At 44.8% G+C, this 16993-nt stretch overlaps 1 pseudogene; it reads right to left on the minus strand.

Annotated features, from left to right (window-relative positions):
• LOC123106692 (nuclear poly(A) polymerase 1-like) overlaps positions 1-16130 on the minus strand; it is a 35741-nt pseudogene extending 19611 nt beyond the window's left edge.
• Between the last annotated feature and the right edge of the window lie 863 nt (positions 16131-16993).

Below are 16993 nucleotides of genomic sequence, written 5' to 3' on the forward strand. Positions count from 1 at the left end.
GTTCTCCGCTATTAGTGACTTTGGAGTGACTCTTTGTTGCATGTTGAGGGATAGTTATGTGATCCAATTATGATATCATTGTTGAGGGAACTTACACTAGCGAAAGTATGAACCCTAGGCCTTGTTTACTATCATTGCAATACCGTTTACGCTCACTTTTATCATTAGTTACCTTGCTGTTTTTATATTTTCAGATTACAAAAACTATTATCTACTATCCATATACCACTTGTATCACCATCTCTTCGCCGAACTAGTGCACCTATACAATTTACCATTGTATTGGGTGTGTTGGGGACACAAGAGACTCTTTGTTATTTGGTTGCAGGGTTGCTTGAGAGAGACCATCTTCATCCTACGCCTCCTATGGATTGATAAACCTTAGGTCATCCACTTGAGGGAAATTTGCTACTGTCCTACAAACCTCTGCACTTGGAGGCCCAACAACGTCTACAAGAAGAAGGTTGTGTAGTAGACATCAACTCTCCGGTAGAATCTTTGGGGAAGTCTTTGAAGTACTTTGTGTTGGTTTGAATAGATGAATCTGAGATTGTGTGATGCATATCGTATAATCATACCCACGGATACTTGAGGTGACATTGGAGTATCTAGGTGACATTAGGGTTTTGGTTGATTTGTGTCTTAAGGTGTTATTCTTGTACGAACTCTATGATAGATTGAACGGAAAGAATAGCTTCGTGTTATTTTACTACGGACTCTTGAATAGATCGATCAGAAAGGATAACTTTGAGGTGGTTTCGTACCCTACCATAATCTCTTCGTTTGTTCTCCGCTATTAGTAACTTTGGAGTGACTCTTTGTTGCATGTTGAGGGATAGTTATATGATCCAATTATGTTATTATTGTTGAGAGAACTTGCACTAGTGAAAGTATGAACCCTAGGCCTTGTTCAACGCATTGCAATACCGTTTACGCTCACTTTTATCATTAGTTACCTTGCTGTTTTTATATTTTCAGATTACAAAAACCATTATCTACTATCCATATTGCACTTGTATCACCATCTCTTCACCGAACAAGTGCACCTATACAATTTACCATTGTATTGGGTGTGTTGGGGACACAAGAGACTCTTTGTTATTTGGTTGCAGGGTTGCTTGAGAGAGACCATCTTCATCCTATGCCTCCCACGGATTGATAAACCTTAGGTTATCCACTTGAGGGAAATTTGCTACTGTCCTACAAACCTCTGCACTTGAAGGCCCAACAACATCTACAAGAAGAAGGTTGTGTAGTAGACATCAAGCTCTTTTCTAGCACCTATACAATTTACCATTGTATTGGGTGTGTTGGGGACACAAGATACTCTTTGTTATTTGGTTGCAGGGTTGCTTGAGAGAGACCATCTTCATCCTATGCCTCCCACGGATTGATAAACCTTAGGTCATCCACTTGAGGAAAATTTGCTACTGTCCTACAAACCTCTGCACTTGGAGGCCCAACAACATCTACAAGAAGAAGGTTGTGTAGTAGATATCAGCGCACGATGGTTTCGAGTTCTTGAAGGACAGCTTCGAAGGGCTCAAGGGATACGCTGTGGGCCGGATGACCAAGATTTGTCGCGGCAAGCTCTACATCGACGATGCAGGCTGGGGGCCCTGAGGCCGTCTCAATTGAGTACGGGTACCGGGTCCCCTTCGACGGAATCCACGTCTTCATCGGCAAGATCGGCGAGCCAGGCCCTGAGCCGGACATCTGCACCGACATCATCGAGATGGCTCAGCGTGCACGACTCGCCCCGGCTCAGCCGGCCATAAGGCATGTCTTCGTTGGGTTCACCCATGGGCTGAGTTGGAAGGCTCTGTCTCTGGAGGTGAGACGGAGATCTGCTCTGATGGTGAGTCCACGGGCGAGACCAATTTAATGTATCAGCTACATGATGGAAGGCTTGGGGGCTGTTCCGATGGCGACAGTATTCCGGACCCTAGTGAGCCACCAAACAGGGTGGCGATCTTCATGGCTGGCACACAGCCGGTTCTTGGCTCGACAGCCGCCGCGGCTATAACTTCTGGTGCAGCTGCGGTCACGGTAGCTGGGGCTGGCGGTTCAGCTCGCCCGCCGGCTCAAGTCTTAACAGATCTACTGGATGCTCTGGCGACTCTGATGGAGGTTGAGGTAACCCCAGAAAACCAGGATCAACAGAAGGTATAAGTGGCTAAATTACGTGATGGAATAGCGCAAGCTAAGGCAGACTTAGCGGCAGAGAATGCTAGGATGGCCGAAGAACAGGCAGTTTTGGACGCCCAAGCACGGCGGATTCAAGCAGATTCGTATCGGCTTAGGGTAGATCAGAACGCCTCACACGAAGTCTTGAGGAAGAAGCAACAGAGTCATTTGCCCTTGGTTTATGAGTCAAGGGACCTCTTCAACACCCCTGGAGCTGGGGCCAGTAACCCGCCGGTGATGAACCGAATAGTTGAACCGCCCGGCCAGCCACGTATGAACAGCACTCCGCCTCATCATGTGATGACACTGCCATGTCATTACTCCACCCCTCTAGACAACATGATTGCTGCAGCTACACGATTGGCGGCTCTACCCGACGAGGGTGAAACTCCAGCATCAACACGACCCCTAACAGATCTACGGGTTACACACCCTTTTTCATGATTTATGGGGCAAAGGCGGTTCTCCCTAGTGACATCCGTCACGATTCACCCCAGGTGGCGGCTTATGTTGAGGCTAACAATGAAAAGGCGTGTCAAGATGCACTTGACTTATTGGATGAGGAGCGTGATCTCGTGGCGGCTCGTTCAGTGATTTACCAGCAAGACCTAGGGTGTTATCACAGCCGCCGGGTCAAAACCAAAACCTTTCAAGAGGGCGATTTAGTTCTCCGGCTCATTCAAGATCAGACAGATATGCACAAATTATCACCACCTTGGGAAGGACCCTTTGTGGTCAGCAAGAACTTACATAATGGGCCATAATACCTTATCGACGTTCGAGACAACAAGGACTCACGCACATCGGAGGAGGAGACCCGTCGGCCGTGGAACATTTCTCATCTTCGACCCTACTATACTTGAGCCTCCGGCTCTCATGATGTACATAATTATCTGATGTGTATATTATAAGCAGTATAATAAAGCTGGCATCCCTGACAATTCAGGGCCTCTAACGTTTCACTTTGTCAAAGCTGAGTCTTTATCATCATTTAAGAGGCTTGACGCCCACAATTTCAAGGACCAAAGAGAGTTGGATGCACAGCACAGCTCAAACATAGGTCCCTGATGATCACTCGGGGGCTTCCTGCTCATCGAGCATAGCTGTCGGTACCCTCTTGATCGGCGCAATGCCAAAGTTCATATGATCACTTGGGGGCTTCCTGCTCATCGAGCATAGCTGTCGGTACCCTCTTGATCGGCGCAAGGCCAAAAGTTTATATGGTCACTTGGGAGCTTCCTGTTCAAACATATGTGTGTTCACCAAAGAGAACATAGTTGTCGGCACCCTTTTGATCGGCTCAATGCCACGCTTGTAAGTATGTCACTTGGGGGCTTCCTGTTCAAACATAGGCGTATTCGACTAAAGAAAACATAGCGTTACTACCCTCTTGACCAGGTTTGTTCAAACATAGGCGTATTCGACCGAAGAGAACAAACTCTGACCGGGTCGTCCTACCTGTAACACTAGCTGCTTCAACTCCATCAGATCATCCTGATTGACCCGATGAACTCTTAACGATCAGTCTTTACGACGTATTCGACCAAGATCTGAGCTTGATTAAGGTACAAACGGCGGCTTGTCATGCGAGAGTACGGTTTACAGAGTCAGATGGATCCAGGCTTCATAAGCCGCCTTCCTTGAAACTTGGATAAATCGGCCCATGATATTGTTACTCTGGCCCCACGTACTCCTCATAAGTCTTTGAGCAAGACCAGACTTATCTAGGGTTCAAATGTCGATTGGGCACACTGTGAGTCAGGATCACGGCAACAGGAACAATCCAGTGGCTCCGGCTAGTTTCATTGAAGATGACACTTTACTTTGATAGTCTACAAAAGCCTTGACTTTCTTTTGATTTCTTATTCGTATTTGAGTTTTTCGCTGCTTTCTGGTTTTTTATAAGTCAGGGCCAGCTGCCCTGTTTACGGCTCGTATTGGAAGCACACTTAGGGTTTATACAACCCGTCAGGAGGGCAGACTCTCAATTTCCAAAGTATGATGAATCCTATGGTTGAAGGTATAACTCTAACACCTCTCAATTGCATGAAGCTGATAAATCGGCAGTTTAAGTATATACTACAGGTATGTTGTTTTACTTACCAGTTGTCAGACCGGCTCTGGTTATGGACTATTTGTCCCCAGCGGCTTTAATTGGGTACCATGACCCGCCCGACAGTGAGCCGCCAGGGCCCTTGTGTTTTCTTTACGTGCAGGATAATAATAATTCAAATCTGCATAAATCAAAGGCTATCATACACAGAATAATTTTTTAAGCCGGTGGACCAGCAGTATTACAGACAACAGAAACATGCACGATGGCACAACACAGACAAGTTTTAAACGACCCGGTTACATGGCTCCATGAACCAAAATGAGATCAAGTGTTTTTCCAAAAATTAAAGTTTATACATCGCCCAACGGTTCAATTCTCTTGACCTTGCTGATGGGAGGCCTCCGATTCATCCCTTGTCGGTTCTTCTTCCTCCTCCGCTGTCTAGAAGTTTGGTTTGGACCAGTCAAAGACACGCAAGGCGAAGAATTCAACTTCATCGTCAATCAGATTGGATGGGTCAATTTTAGGAACAAAAGTGTGCTTACGAATCGGCGGAATTAAATCCATCACTTTGTACCCAGGAGTATGCATCTTTTGATTCTCTGCGTCGTAAGCCGGCTGATATTTAGAGAGGTTGGTTTCTTCGGCAACGACTATGGCATGAGGACGGATGGCTTTAACACAAGCCGCGAAATCCCGTTGATCAAAAGAAGTACCGTCCTCCTTCAGACATGGATATCCACTAGCTACATCCGCCGGGTCTAACTTCAGTACCCAAGCTTTAGAACGGCTCAAGGCCGTCACAGCACTAACTCTCGCACACGACCGTTTTATCTCTTGAATCCTGGTGGGCAAGATTGATAATTTCTTCAGCACATCGCTTAATAGATTGGATCCTTGATTAGCCGGAGAGATGGTAGCCAATGTACGTTGAGCTCCAGTATACAATTGCTCGACGAGAGTATAAACCGCCTTGAGCTTCACAAGAGTGTCTTGACTAAGGTTGCTGCTCCTAGGACCTGAGTAAGTCATAGATTGATTAGAATGACGGCTTACGTTATGGCGACAAGTACTTACTTTGGATGAATAACAAGGCAACTCACCGAAGAAAGCAGAAACCATCTGAGACACACGGTGTTTTAAACTGGTGAGTTCAGTGGTAGCCTCCTGAAGAGCCGCCTCTGCCTTTTCAGCATGCTGTATCAAGGCAGTCTTTTCTTTAGACCAAGCCTTTTTATCCGCAGTAAAACTGGTCTTCAATTTTTCGGACTCAAACACACTAAACTAGAATTTTGATTCAGCTTTCCGGGTCTCAGTTTCTTGAGCCGCCAGCCGGGTCTTGGCATCGTTCAGTTGAGATTCCAATTCAGCGGTAGCAGCCTACATACAACACGTATTTATCAAACATACTTCATGGCGGATTACAACAATATAAGTCCCAAGCACTTTGCAAGCAACAACACTTGGCACTTGGGGGCTAATGTCTATCAAAGCAATTTTTCAACGGAAACGACCTTTATAACTAAAATTCCCAAGCACTTTGCAAAGCAAGACTACTTGGCACTTGGGGGCTAATGCATATTGCTTGTATCTTCCTAAAGATGAGCTGGGTGTGCAAAGTGGTCAATAGGACCGACTCATTCATACTGATTAAACCGACCCTTGGGGACTATGAATGCAAAATTATGTTATTTTCAGCATCCGATTTAGTTTTAAACCGGACTTGGAGGGAGTCTAGGACATAAGCTTATGATTCTTCTAAGTCTACAGATTATTCATTCTTATCATAATCAGAAGACTTGGCGGCTAGCAGGATATACATAACCTATGTAAGCCGGATGACATACCTCATACTCCTAGGGCATCTGTTTCACCATCTCAATTTCTAAGTCACGACTGGAGTGTACTTGATTGAGATAACCAGACAATACTTCACTACTGCTCAATTGAGCATAGTGGGAGACATCAAATCTGACTTTCCGTCTCTTCATGACTTCTTGCTTGGCAGAATGTTTGGCTAACACAGTTGGGTTCCCCGGTTCAGTAAAACCAGTGCCAGTGATCAGAATGTCATCAACATAAGTTTTTGGCGAGTTAAGTGAGTTGGGCGGTTCAGTAGTGGAAGGGTCAATGTTGGTTTGATCAACAGACAACTCAGGTATTTCAGATTGAGTGTTGGAAGCAGGATCATCTGGTTGTTGTTCAGAGGCGTCTGGTGCAGAAGCTTGCTGGTCCGGTTCAGGTACTTTAGGGTCTTCGGCCGGTTTTGACACCTTTGCCTTCTTGTTGGGCTTTGCTTGACCACTAAAAGAATTTGCACAAGTCAGCATAACGACGAGGATATCAAAGTATAGGAGAAAAGGTAATTGTTCTTACCCAGGGGCAGTCTTGAAAGCCGGCAGCTGGGTCTGAGATGAATCGCTAGAGGAAGAACGAGAAATTTCCTACAAGATTGAATCAAAGGAATTGAGTGACTAGCGAAAGAGACCCGCCAGTAAATAAGAGAGTTAAGGTTAAAAAGAACCTCATTCTGGCGTTTTCGAGGAGTATTTGGTAAACCGAAGGATAATTCTTCACCTCCATTGGTCCAAGTCTGGCGGTGATTCTCGTGTTGCTGTCATTTCAAAAGAAAATGAGGATCTAAATAAGCCAAGGGGTGCGAAAACCTTACTTTCCGGGTTACTCGCCGAAGTTTCTGTCTTGGCAAAGGGTCTGACTCATTGGAAATAATAGTTACCTCTTCTTCAACTGCTTGGCTGGCTTCCGTGTCATCCTGGTAATAGTCAGTGTCAATAAGATGGTTGAAAAACAAGCCAAGAGAGTCAAGGGCTATCGCTGACTCAGAAGTGTCATCCAGCTTAAACATGTCAGAGGCGCTTGACTTCTTAGGTTTCTTGCTGGTCTTTCTGGCGGCTTTTGCGGCAGCCCTAGCCTTTTTGGCGGCTTCATGATCATATTTTGCCTTCCAAAAGTCAGACTTAGCCCGTGGAAGAGTAACATACTTGATCTCACATAATATTTGGACGAAGCGATAAAGTAAGTGAAATCAAGAGACTTACATCTGGCGGCGGGTTAAGCTTGCAGAAAGGGTTCAGACCCACTTTCTTGCAGTCTTTGAATTTACTATTTACAAGGGTTGTTGCCATTTCAACAATGTCATCTTCAGTCAGACGCAGAGAGCTATGGCGTAATGGATCATCTGTTCCTCCGGTATAAGTACAGATCAAGCCAGACCGGCGGCTTAAGGGTATGATCCGCCATGCGACCCAACATCGGATCAAATCAACTCCGGTTAGCAGGGCTTGGACTTTTCTGATAGTAGGGGCGAGTTTCTTATGTTCAGTGGCGGTAAGTTTCTCAGGGAGTTGATAATTTCGGTTAAGACGTTCAGCACGATAACCCAGCAATGGATTCACATCAGACGACGAGATAGGACCATGTTTGATTCCAGTCCTTGGGTGACTCGGTAGAGCTGCTTGAGGAAAGATGGCGTCTCTTCCGCGTTGAATTGAAATTCCATCAAGTTCCAAGCTGGGCCCGTTTGTGAACTCATTTTGCCGGTTCGGATAGAAGTATTCTCTGAAAAGCTCGACACTAGGCTCTTCTTGAAGGTATACTTCACATAAAACTTGAAAGTTACAGATGTTTGACACGGAGTTGGGTCCAATGTTTGAAGAAGTGCAGAACATCTCGAAAGTACTTAGAGCCGGGCGGTGAGAAGCCCCGGTTCATACGATCAGTGAAAACAATGACTTTACCGTCTTTTGGCAGAGGTCTCTTTTCGCCCGGGTCAGGAGCGCGGTAATGCATGACACTCTTCTCTGGTAGATATCCAACCTTGACAAAATCTTTCAAGGTACCTTCAGTAATGATGGAAGGAACCCAGTTACATGTGGTAACTGTCTTTGGTGGCATTGTGAAAGAAGGACAACCTAAATAAGGGAATAATTTGCCGGTTCAAGTCAGCTGGTGAAATCACAAGTTAACAGTTGCAGTGTACATTCAGAATGGCGGCTTAAGCGAGGGCTAATGATATATAAAGTAATGATAAGCCGGTAAAGTAAGCCGCCATGACTAAGATATTCAAGATCTAACAAGAGCAAAATTTGCTAAGTGTTGGGACAAACAGGTTCCGCAGGCTAAAGTTATAAATTTGGATCTATAGCTGTTCAAAAAAGGAGATAAAATCTAAACCTGCAGAGGCGGCAGCGAAAAAGTGGAGGTGCTCCAGAGGAGATCTGTCATGATGAGGATACGTTTTAATATCAAAAGCGGGTGCTAGAACTTCTGTCGCATAGGACCTACATTATTTTCAGATCAAAACTACACGATCTAGCAAGGAGAAGGAGGAGCAACGATGAACACCGACGAACACCGAAACCCTAAAGAACAGATCCATGAAAAGGAAAAGGGAAGACTTACTGATGCTAGCTGATAGTGGAGGAGCGCCGCGGCGTTTCTGGACCGTTCAGGGTGATGCAGCGGCCGGAGTTGACGAAGAGGACGAAGGTCGACGATGGCGGAGCTCGTGCAGGGTGGTGCGTCGCGAGGAAGAAGAAGACAGGAAGGAGAGGAGAATGAGAAAAGGGGTGGTTTAACCCTATTTATAAGGAAAAGAGTAACCGGCAGGCGTGAAAAACGAGGAGGCCAAATGATGATTATCCAACTAATTGAACGCCTCGATTTTCGGAAGGTCATTAAAGAGAAAAGATCTGTTAAAGATGATGTTGTGGCGGGTTTTCTGAAATTTCTGGAGATGACATCATGGCGGGTTACAATGTTTCACAGCAGAGGAAGAAGGATTTTTCTAAGTGTTGAAAATTGACATGAACAAGTTCAAATCAACCTGGGGCCTAATGTTGGGGATATGACTATCAGGTATGACCCGCCCAGGAGGGGCTGGGTCAACCACAATGGCGGTTCATCCATGAAGCCCAAGAGTATACTAGATGGCAGTTCATAAATAGGCCGGTAAGAGGCCCAAGCCCGGAGATGGCTTAAAGCCCATAAGCGTAAACCGCCATGTATGAGTAGACTTGTAATATGAGGCATATAAGATACGTCACCGAGCCAGACACATTGTATGAGCCGGTCGGGACTCTGTAGGCCGCAGGGCGTCAACCCGTGTATATAAGTGGATGACCCGGCATCGGCTTAGGGCAAGAAACATCAAATCGAGGGCCAGCCAAAGCGTGTTTGCTCCTTGGTAATCGAAATCCTAGCAATACCACCTCAATTGGAGTAGGCCTTTACCTTCACCGCAAGGGGCCGAACCAATATAAACTCTCTGTGTCCTTTGTCCCGTTTAACCCCTTTAAGCTAACCTCGTCGCAATGGCTCCACAACTAAGTCCTTCCATTAGGACATCTGCCGTGACATTTCCACGACACCCTCTGATTCCTTATGTGAACTATTGAAACAAATGCCCAACCCATTTGTTGGACCAACATTAATTGAAGTAGATGGCATACTGATTGGTTGTGTAACTACATCAGACACGGCAATGTTCCCAGGAGCGGATGTACTTCCAAGAAAGCGCCCTGGATGTTCATGCTCAACATATTCTGTGTGAAGATTTGAATGTCTATTCAAAATATTTTGGGTTTCTTTACTTGATACACTAGAGGCCAATAAAGAAGTGCTTTGATAGCCACCAGAACGATCTACAGCAGATTGAGGATCACTCCAACTTTCAGCGGCTAACGGATTTCCAACTTGACCATCAGCTGTAACATCATTCCTAGAAATAACACACAATGGATTTCCAACTTGAACATTAGCTGTAACAACATTCCTAGAAACAACGCGACTGTTCCTAGCTGTTGTCCTGGAAGAACGAGGAGGGCATACTCCACCAGGAAAAACGAACAAAGGGATATCTTTTCTTTTTACGTGGGACACATCAATATGCTGGAATTTTGTCTATATTGGGGGCAGCCCAATAACTATTTCAGAAATTCCTAATAAATTCTAGAGGCCCACTTATCCCATTTGTGCAAAGTAAGGGATACTACTAAAGTTTACTCCCACATTGCTAGTTTAGTGGGAGTTGAACCTCCTTATAAGGGAGATTCTTTCCCCACTTATATGAGCATGAGAACAAGAGGAACATCCACGCGCGCTCCTCCTCCGCCGTCCGCCTTGCCACGCCACGCCACGCCACGCCACGCCACGCCATGCCACGACGCGACGCGGGTTGCGGGAATGAGCCGATGTCTAAATTTTTGCCACGCACTACGGGTATACGAAAGGTCATTCGGGAGCTGGAAAGTTTTTGCTGTAGTGGATATTGAATACGAACGCTGCACCCTTCGGCTGCTGCCTGTTCGTTTCATCTCCCGCGTTCCCTTCAGCTCCCAGCGCAGCCTCTCGCCTCTTTCTCTTGCGCCTATAAAAGGGAGGTCGCTCCTCTCAGAGAGACGCACCAGAACTTCTCCTTCCTCTCGCCACCGGTTCTAATCTCTGAGCTGCTATTCTCTTCCTCATCCCGGCTTGCGGCGTGCATCGCAGGTCGGGACAGTAGGCCTTCGAAACCGCACCTCTTTGAGTCTTGTACGGGAGAAGGGTGATAAGGTTTTTGGGGAGCGCTCTGTGCGACTACTGACTGACTCCTTCGTCACGGACGCCCCGGACTCCGACGACTACTTCCCCAACGACGACTTCTTCCCTGACGTCGACAACCTCCTCGACGACATGGCTGGCGAGGACACCGACCCCAAGTCCAGTGCTACTGCTGCTGCTGTCCCGTATGTGTTCTTCTTTCTGTTAGATATCCTACCACAGTTTCTCGTACTAGTACTTGCCCTAAATATGTTAGGTTCTACCTCATATATGCAACTAGTTCTACTGTCTGCTATAGATATGATAGGCTACGGTTCATATATGCAGAAGCTATTTACATTCTCTCTGTCAGAACGCATGACTTGTTTTATCTCTACTATATTAGTCATACTTTATCTAGTATTTCTGTTAATAAAATCATTTGGTAAATTGCTCATATTTCAAACACAATATCCATTCCTTCTCTCCGATGTACATAAGCAAGAACTGCGACCTTAAACTCATTTACGATTCATCTGATGTCAAATTGCTCAGGTTCTTGAGGTTGGGCAGTTTCTTTTCTCCAAAGACCCATGAAGTAAAAGCTATGCAACGACCTGGATCCATCTGAGAAATCTCGGGGATGAGGATGTGCAAGGAGCATCTCATGCGTATATCGCTCAAACTACATCAGCAGCCAAAATCACATATTAAAAGACAGCGCAGCACACATGTTACTTAAGAAAAATGGAAGCTTTTTTCAGTTACTCACCTTCAATACAAGTGTTCGAAGGCGAGACTCTACCCAACCTTTCCAATTCCTGAGGTCATCTTCATTTCTCGCTGTGATACCGACCTCTAAATAATTTCTATATAATTCAAAAAATGGATATGGCTCGAATAAATCATCCCAGGTTGCTCTATTTTCATCTATTGCCTACAGTTAATAATCGAGGGCAAATCAAGTTTGATGCAAGACATAAATAGGTTCCATACCTGTGAACTTAAAATAGAAGTGCTAAAGATAAATGCAAAAAAAAAAATGCTACAGAGTAGCCACATAATCTCAAGAATCTGTTCAAATATAGTATAAGTTGACAGCCAAAACACATGCATTGCATACATTAATTAAAGTTCGATAACTCTACAATGAAATGAATTTGCATAACTATAAATCTCTGTATAACAAATACAGATCCTACATTCATAATTACTATTTAGACAGTTGCAGATTGAGTTACAAAAATGGGGTGCTTCGGTTAGCATTACAACCCAACTAGTTACAAATTCTACATTCAGATCAATGTTTTCTGAGGATACAGTTCACACATTTAAGATCAATATATAATACTAGACAGTAGACATCAGTAACATCTCGCCATTGAATAATTATAAACAAATTATTCTGAAATAATAAATACCTGGCAGATCTCGTATCCTCGTGTGAATTCTTGGACCATCAGATACCTAGTATTAGTAGATACGTTATAACTAGAATTCATACAAGGATAGGCAGGTGTAATTATAGGCATCTGATGGCCCCTGTCTCTAAAGTTTCTTCTTGGATCCCACACAGGGAGGCCAAGAGGACCCTCCTCAATATGGCAAAGTGTAACAGGGTTGGGCCACTTCCACTGGCTGTAGACTCTGAAAAACCGAGATATCAACATGCTGGGCGATGCATTTGGGTACAATTGACATATACGAGCAACAAGAATAGCCCAATTTATGCCACCCAAAAATCCTATAACCTGGAAATGCAAGGAATATCTGAGTATCAATTCCACATGCTTATCATAATACTGATATAATGATATGCAAATGTACATAATGTGAACATGCAATCATGCACTGGACATGGCTAGCAGGGTGCTAGGGGGCTCCCCGTGCTGCAAGTTGTTTTTATTTACCCAACCATATTTTATGTGCGGCGGTATTTTAGAAACATCATTGAACAGCTTAAGAAAATGCTTTTTTGTAATATTGTTTTCTTTACTTGTATTTGTGCCCCATACTACCACAGTACTACTTTAACAGTTGACCCCAAAACAATAAAAACTAGTTTGGTAGATCCACTATAGGCAGATAAATGCAGAAAATCAGACAGCATATTGTTACATTTGGTGTCAGCTCTTGCTTGAAACCAAATGGAACATAATGTATTCTCTTGTTCTGTTGGCCTCCTCGTATAAAGTTTCCTCTTCTTTCCTAATAGAGTTATTTACCCAAAACCACTACACTTGGGGCTAGGGTAACCACTTAGTACCACATTGAAAGCAGGGCACAAAAAACCACCGGAAATGTGCCTAATGCATAACGCGGAGCACTGATAGTCAGATAACCTCGCGAAAACAGTCAAACTGACTGGTTGGGCCCACCTGTAAGGCTACATGGAATGCCTATGTGGAAATTTTGCTGAGTTGGACCTAGGTCCCACCTGTCAATGACTAAAGTGTTTATTTTTTTCACCTATTCTTTTTTATTTCTCTCTCTTTTCGTCTATGGGCATTTGACCGAACAGGTTGTGGGCGAGCACTGGACACGGACATCGCCGGCAGCGCCGCCACAGAGGACATTGCAGCGGTAATGCCTGGCCAACACCACTCCTTGCTGCTGCCGGCGAGCTCCTCCGGGAGACCAGCTCGCGTCCACGGGCCACGTCGTAGAAGTGGCCGCTCTTCCTCCGGTGGACGCGGACATGGTCGAGGCGGGATCTCGCCCGAGCTCAGCGTACGGCCCCGCTCGGCATGGACAGCAAGATGGAGGCGCCGAAATTTCTTATTTAGCCGTCAATGGCTGCGCGGCAAGGAACGAAGGAAGGAGGCAGGGACGCATAGAGCGGGAGCAGCGCTGGCAGCAGGCCGTGCGACTCCGCGCCCGCATCGTGCACTCCCCTGTCGCGCGACCCCGCCTCCTTGCTCCCACTCAGGAGCGCCACCGCCGTATTCTGCCGCCATCGCGGAGCTCCACGCCGCCAACTCCGACCGCCGCCGCTGTTCAGCAACCCGGCCGCCGTAGCCACGCACCTGCCCTCCCTTTTTTCTCTTCCGGCCGAGTAGGGCGTGCGACGCGGAGGAGCACCTCTCCACCACCGGAGCGTGGTGGCCTCCTTTTTCTCTTACGGGAGCATGGTGGCCTGCACCGCTCCTGGCCGCCGCCGGCGAGCTCGTCTGCAACTTCCCTGCCCCGCTCCTGTGTGCGTGACCTGTCGAAGAGATGAGGAAGAAGGCAGTGGGTGGATGACAGGTGGGACCTAGGTCCATCTAAGCAGAACTTCCACATAGGCATGCCACGTCAGCCTTACATGTGGGCCCAACCAGTCAGTTTGGCTGTTTTCGTGAGGTTATTCGACTATCAATGCTCCGTGTTATTAGTTAGGCACAAAAACGGTGGTTTTTTGTGCCCTGCCTTCAATGTGGTACTAAGTGGTTATCCTAACCCCAAGTGTGATGGTTTTCGGTAAATAACTCTCCCTAATAATGCACGTACGTTCATACTTTAAAGCATACTCTTGCAGCAAGAAGAACCATACGTTTGAGTACACCCCACGGCGCTTCCCCCAGTATCTCATGAACCTTAAGATTGTGCGGAAACTCTGGATTTGAGAAGAAAAATAAGGGTTTTAGTCCATAGAATAATAATAACATGTTTACATGAGAAACAGGTGACACATACCGGAATGTTTGGGACCAATCGTAAGATTTGATCCGTAACTCGACATCCATTTAAACTACTGACAGCCTGTTCATCAACATTGTGCAGTATGGAGTCCTGAGAAAGATCAAGATCCTGAAATGGAATCATCTAACATGATTAGGAATTGCTATCGAACATCACAAGAACATGTTATGAAATGATACGCAAGCCAAACAAAACTAGGGAATAAAATGCTAAACTCCATTTCCAGTCTTCCATTTTTTGAGATGCAGATGCTTCCATTCTATACTCATTTACTACAATGAGTGCAAGATAAAGATAACATACAGTAGCGATATATTATTTAAATAACAAAGTTGTAAAATAAAACTTACGTCAGGAATCACCACATGTGCGAGGTTTGCATATAAAAGGTCAATAGACACCCCACAAAGTTTGAACACCAGAACAGGCACATGAGCATCTGGTACTGGGTGTAATTCGGAAACTTCTGGCATCTCAGCTAGCATATCGTGAAGCTACTGGAAGAAGTAGTCCTACGGAAAATGAAATGACCATTGGACACCGTAGGACAGTGATACCTTAGGATTTTTTACTTTTATTAGTAACAGATCCTCTTACATTTCGAGTTGCATGTCTTGGACCCACACATAGCGTATCAATATCTGCGCCAGGACCGTGCACTTGGGCAATAAATAACAGAATAGATAGGACCACAACAGTTAATTTAGGTGACAAAGATAGAGTGATGTCAAAAAAAAGTGACAGATACAAAACCTCGAAAAGCGGCAAAACTATATATCTTTATCATTAAACATAACTAAAACCACCAGACTCTACATGGATATATGCATAGTGACTAATTCACTTGCATCGTTGATAGAAAAAACATACTACCTCCGTCCGGAATTAGTTGTCATTGAAATAGATGTATCTAGACATATTTCAGTGCTAGATGCATCCATTTGAGCGACAATCAATTCCGGACCGAGGGAATACAAAATAGGCAAAAAGCATAAAAACACTGTAACAACTAACGAGTCTTTCTTTAGAAATAAGAACTACTCAAGAAACGGCGTAACAGACTACCCCAAAGCGGTATGAACCAAATGTGAAGTTCTTAGCATTTGCTTCTTGCACAAACTGCTCGCGATAACCGCTCACTCTGGTGGCCTTCTTAATCCATGTTTTCACAGTCTGCCAGGACAAACAGCAAGTCATCTTGAAGCCGGCCTACCCAAAATATAAGCACATCGGCAAAGTAGGCTCAAACCTGGTCAAGTTTGCCTACGACCTCTTCTCGAGAGAGCCTCCTCTTGACTCTCGTACAAGCCCGCGTCAGCAAGAAACTGGTTAACACCAATATAACAATATATCAGCAAAACATATTACATAAGAGAGCAGCAAAAAAATTGCAAATTCTTGGTCCATCTGACACCCCTGCCACACAGGCTCGCACCTTTTCGACCTCAGCTGTCTGAATGACATCCTTCTCGGTCGGCCCGCTTAGGCCTTGTTCGGTTGAGGTGGTTTGTGAGGGGGATTGGCAGGGATTGAGGGGGATTAGATCCCCTACAAGCCAAATTCCTCTCCAATCCACTCCAATCCCCTTGGAAGGAGGATTAAACGAACAAGGCCTTAACGAGATTGGCTCGGAGACGCCAAGATAACCAGGATTGCTCTTCGACATCGAGGCTCCCAAATTTTTATTTTTATTTTTCGATGAAATGTCGATAGTACAAGTTGCATATAAAGCAAAGCAGGGTGCTGAGCTAAGCTGCACCGATACGGATACATAAATTCGACATTTGTGGAAAAGCGCCAATACGCCAATACAGGGATACGTTTAACTACTTTTTAATTCACAAAAAAAAATATGTATAGAATCTAGGAACAACAGATAGCTTTCTTATTGGCTCTACTGTGTATGCCGAAGCAGCTCCAAGCCCCTCCAACTGACAATGTTGATGCCCTGTTCCAACTCCAAGTTCCAAAGAGGTAGAATTAGACTTTTAGTAAGTGTAAAATGAATACGGAGCACCAAATCAAATCATTAGTTAGTTGTATATCTCTCATGGCATAACATGTAAGGTGGAACCTGAAAATCAAATAGCTAACATGCAAAAGGAGAAACAATCACTTTAAACGGGAATATTTTAGGTTTGACTGTTAAAATCAACAACACAGCGTAACAATACCACTATATTACCGATCATAAACAAGACCTGGGATGTCTATCAGGTCAACAATACCACTAGTAATAATGTGTTAACCAATTTCGGCTAGTATAACCCAAGACAAAGCTCCTGCTCTCTCAAATTGCATGTTACTGCTAAGCTTTGATTTCAGGTCAAGATGGTGCAGATAAAACAACTTCATTTTTTTTCTTTTCATATACCGTCAATCATTGCATGTTTCATGTCAAAAAAATAAAATTCATTGCATATTTCACTGCTGACATGTTTAAACCAAAACATTTGCTCATCTGAATAAAAAAAATTAAACTAGAATTTGTAAGCATTTAGCCCTACAAGCATTATCATAGACACCTAT

Source organism: Triticum aestivum, chromosome 5A (genome assembly GCF_018294505.1).
Source record: "Triticum aestivum cultivar Chinese Spring chromosome 5A, IWGSC CS RefSeq v2.1, whole genome shotgun sequence".
Taxonomy (NCBI): Eukaryota; Viridiplantae; Streptophyta; class Magnoliopsida; order Poales; family Poaceae; genus Triticum; species Triticum aestivum.